The sequence below is a fragment of the Nannospalax galili genome, unplaced genomic scaffold, assembly GCF_000622305.1.
Source record: "Nannospalax galili isolate Female #2095 unplaced genomic scaffold, S.galili_v1.0 scaffold376, whole genome shotgun sequence".
In the NCBI taxonomy this organism is placed as follows: Eukaryota; Metazoa; Chordata; class Mammalia; order Rodentia; family Spalacidae; genus Nannospalax; species Nannospalax galili.
Window position 1 is genome coordinate 622,208 of NW_008338108.1, and position 5,276 is coordinate 627,483.

Consider the following 5,276-nt stretch of genomic DNA (forward strand, 5'->3'; position numbering starts at 1 on the left):
TCATATGATTAGAGTCATACAATGAAGACAGAGCTAGGGCTGGAGAGATGGCTCAGAGGTTAAGAGCACTGGCTGCTCTTGCAGAGGACCTGGGTTCGATTCCCAGCACCCACATAGTGGCTAAGAACCGTCCTTAACTACAGTTCCAGGGGATCTGACGCTCTCTTCTACCACTGTGGGCACTGCACAACACAGGGGCACTTACATACACGCAGGCATTACATACATACACATAAAACAAAATAAAAACAAAATATTTTTTTAAAAAAGAAAGAAGCCACTGAGGTGCAAGAAGGTCCTTCTGTCCTTATTAGGCCCAGGCCCTTTAAAAACACCAACCAAGGCCAGTTGTGGTGGCACATGCCTTTAATCCCAGCACTCAGGAGGCAGAGGCAGAGGCAGAGGCAGAGGCAGGCAGATCTCCGTGAGTTCAAGACCAGCCTGGTCTACATAGTCAGTTCCAGGACAGCTGGGGCCTCAGGGAGACCCTATCTCAAAAAGACCAAAAAACAACAAACAACAAACAAATCACCAACCAGCATGAATAACTCTTTGAATCCTTGTGCTGATTCTCACTGGTCGGCTTCCACCCTTCTTTGTCTAATAATAAAAGTCAATCTGGATTACAGAGGTTGGTTGCTTCCTCTTCTTAGCTGTGCCTCTTTCCACTCCTGTTCCTAACAATCCACAATCAGGAAACAGAGAATGATGAAGGCCTGTTGATGCTCAGTTCTGTTTCTCCATTTTTACAGTCCAGCATCTCAGGTAGGGAATGATGCCACCCCCCTGTGGGTGGGTCTTTCCACTTCCATTAGAGTGTTCATGATAATCCCTCACTGGCATTCTAAGAGACCCGCCCCAGGCAATTCTCAGACCCTGTTGACAATGAACATTAACTGTTGTGTTATGCTAGCTTGAATTCTCACCAGTGAACAAGGGGTCCAGTTGCTCCACATTCTCCTCAGAATTTGATACGGTTAGCATTTTGTATTTGGACTATTGCAATAGATATATATGATTCCTCATTTACAAAATATATTAAACCCTTTTCATATGCATACTTGTCATTTTTATCACTTCTACATTTTCTTTTTGTGTGGTGTCCAGGGTTTTCTGTCAATTTAAAAATTGTTGAGGGGCTGTTTAGTTGGTTCAGTTGGTAAAGTGCTTGTTGCATAAGCCCAGGGACTTCAGTTCAGATCCCCAACAGCCATGGAAGATGGGTGCACTGGCATGTACTTGTAACGGAAGCACTGGGGAGGCATTCCTGGGGTTTTCAGGACAGCCAGTCTAGCCAAATTGGTGCCCTTCAGGTTTAGTGAAAGACCTTGTTTAAAAAAAAAATAATGTGGAGAACTACTGAGGAAAATATTTGATGTTTTTTTTCTGCTGCCACACACATATACACACATACACACACATAATTGTTGAGTGCTAAAAGTTCTTTGCATATTTTGGACAGCAGTCCTTTATCACATCTGCAAATGTTTTCTCCCAGTCTGTGTCTTACCATCTCCTTCTCTTATTGTACTTCACAGAGTAGAAAGATTTTATTTGAATGCAGTCTGGCGTATCAACAATTTCTTTCCTTAAGTGTGCCTAAGTAAAAGTACTTGCAATATCTAGACCCACTTTGAATTGATTTTTGTAAAGGGTGTAAAGTGTATGTTTACAGTCTTTTATTTTTATTTTTTTATTTTTTAGAGGAAGTGGGCTTCTCAGGATGGAGTCTTATTTATTAGTCTTCTTTTCCATTTTAATTAATTAATTTTTAAAAACAAATAATTTATTGAGAATTTCATACATGCACATAAGGTGTTTTGATGAAATCCATGCCCACACCTTCCCCTCCAATTCCTCCCAAATCTCCCCATCACTTTTTTCTGATAACTTCATGTACTCTTTCTTCTTCTTCGATTTATTTATATTTTTTATGGGAATTTTGGCTACTCTAACATTCCCCCCTCTGAAGAAGTAACCTGAAAATCTTTTAAGGATTAGATACAAGCTCCCAAATACTTTTGACATTTTTGGTCTTTGGAACAGAGTATGTTGCTAATAGGCCCAAGGACAGTTTGACGTTTAGCCAAGAAATGGGCTACTTTTTTGGGGGCCTTTTTACCCTAACTGCCTAGTGAATTCCTACCTCCTATTCTTATCACACCATCCTTTGAAGAGGTTACCCAAATTGCCAATAGGGAATTAGGAAGCAGACTGCTCTGGCTTCTCCCATGCTGAACAGGGACGCAGGGTGAGGCAACTGGAGTACCCCTTCAGTGTGTCTATCTAAAAGACTCCAAAATTGCATAACTCTTATTTCTAAGGGGAAAAGAAAGTCCTTGCATCGTGAATAGGAGATGTGAAGAAGTAATGGAAAGAGTAATTAGCATTACAAGTTCTAGACAGGGAACTAGAAAAAAGTCAGAACAGGGCAATTTTCAAATGTGCATATGAGAGTCCATTGGAGTTTCTTGACAAGAGCTTCCAAAAGCATCCCTCTATTGGGTTCCTCCTCATTTTTCTTTTGTCTTCCAAGGCTGGACTCTAGAGTGATAGATTCAGGATTTGCTTGCTTTCAAGTATTTTGATAGCTGTTGAAGTGGTTAGAATCAGTGTCAGTTCCCTCATGCTGCCTGGATGTGCTATTGGACTAGTTAGAAGTTTCCCTATATTATTGAAACAGTGTAACCCCTAAGACTACAGGTGCAGGCTTCATGGTTGGCTGACTGCAATGGGAATGGCTGGACAAAAACAAAGGGTGAAGCAAAAGTCAGAACAAAGTGGAGTCAGTTTTGCCATTTTAGTAGATAAATTGATTTCAAATACTAAATGTGTGATAAAATTAGTAAGTCCATTGGGGCCTGCTACTTCATATCTTAAAATAATGTTAATTATTGATTCAATTTATTTAATAAATATATACATAATTTAGATTGTTTACTCTTGTACTCTTGTGTGATTTGTTAGATTTTGTCTTTTGAGGAATTAATCCATTTTACCCACATCAAATTCATGGCCCTAGAGTTTTTCACAGTGTTCCATTTTTATGCTTTTGATGCTCATGGACTATGCAATGATGCCCCCTCTTTGATTTTCATGCTAGGAATTTGTGCCATCTTTCATTTTTCTGAACTTCACCAGTAACATACTATTAAACTTCAAAGAGCCGTATTTTTGTCACTTTGATTTTCTCTTTTATTTTAAATTGCTTATATCTTAATTAAGTTCTGCTCCATTTTTGTTACTCATTTTCTACTACATTGGGTTTAATTTGATCTGTTTTTGAATTCATAAAGCAGATGTGTGGATTACTGATTTTAGGCCTTTTGTTTTTTTCTGTATTTAGAATTCACTGTAAGCACTGTGGTACTATATTCTACCAATTTTGAACTGCCTTCCATTTTGTTTTCAAATGTTTTAAAGGTTTTTTTTTTTTTTTTTTGAGACGTGTCCCATACCTCATTTTTAAATGTAGAGATATTCCATTTACTTTCTGTGTTGGAGCTATTTCAAATATGTTTCTGTGACTAATTTCTAGCTCAATTCCATTGGATTTTGAGCATTAGCATTGCGTACTTAATTTGTTAGATTGTGATTTATGATGTGGCATGTTACTCAATTTTCTGAATATTCTATGTGATCTTGAGAAGAATGCATAATCTGCAGTTGTCGAGTACAGTAAACTATGCATGATCATTACATACAGTTTTTGATACTGTTGTTGAATTTGTCTGTGTCCTTATGGATATGTTTTCCTGTTGGATCTACCTATTTATGATAAGAGAATAGAGAACTCCCCAACTGTAATAGATTTATCTATTTATCCTTACAGTTCTATCAGTGTGAGCTCATGGATTTGGATGCTGTGTTTTAAAAAAATCCTCTTCCTGGTCCTCAATAAATCCATTTTTTACTCGGCTCCCTCCTCCTTCCTCTCCTCCCCCTCCTCTTCCTCCTCCTCATCGTTGTCTTCCTCCTCCTTCTTTTTCTTACTTTTCTCATACACATATTAATTGTAAAAATTAGTGGGGGTCATTGTGATATTTTCCTATATGGATACATTGTACATTGTTTAGATGCTATTAGGCAAGTAAATGTTAATTTTCATATCTTCTTGCAAAACTGATACATTTATTATTATGAAACATACTACTAAATCCCTGATAATTTTTCCTGGTTTTCTCTCTGTTTTGTTTCAATTTAATACAACTAGTTACAGTTTGCTTTAATTAGTATTATATTTAATTATGTATTATATTTAATTAGTATGATGTTATCTTCTTCCATTTATTTACTTTTAAAGTATATGTGTCCTTATATTTATAGTGGGTTTCCTATAGACAACAAATATTTGAGTCTTTTTTCTGATCTATTCTGAAGCTGTTATTTAATTGATATATTTAGAGTATTCACACTTAAGTGATTACTGACATTGTTTTATTAATATATGTCACATCTGATACTATTTTCTATTTTTCGCCTTTATTTTTTGTTCCAAACTTTTTAAATGTTCTTTTAATTGACTATTATATATGATTCCATTTTTCTTCTTTGTTAGTCTATCAATTGTATTTCTTACTTTACCTCCTATGGATTGCCCTAGAGCTTGTAATATTCATCTATAACTAATCCAAGATCACTTTCAAATAACACTATATTGCCTCATAAGTAATGTGATAACAAAAAATTCTATTTTCTCTGTTGTACCCATTGAATTGCTGTCATTAATTTCACACACACACACACACACACACACACACACAAAGTGAATTGTTCCTATTATTTTGATTAAACTAAAAGTTTTAATTTTATCTTAGCTTATTGATTCTCTTGTATTCCTACTTTCTTTTAGTAAACCTGGGTTTCTGTCATCTTTAACTTCTTTTAAAAATTCTTGCGAGGCAGCACCGTGTCCCTGTTCAGCATGGAAGAAGCCAGACCAGTCTGTGTTCCTACTGGCAATTTGGGTAACTGCATACATGGAACTGGCTATGCATGTAAAAAAGGCCATAAAGAAAAGTATCCAGTTTCTTGGCTAAAAGTCAAAATGTCCTTGGGCCTCTTAGCAACATACTGTGTTCCAAAGGCAAAAAATGTCTAAAGTATTTGGGCGCTCTTATCTAATCCCTAAAAGATTTTAGGATTATCTCTTCGGGGGGGGAAATGCTAGAGTAGCAAAAGACCCATTTAAAAAGAAAGAAAGAAAGAAAGAAAGAAAGAAAGAAAGAAAGAAAGAAAGAAAGAAAAAAGGAAAGAAAGAAAAGATTATCCTATTC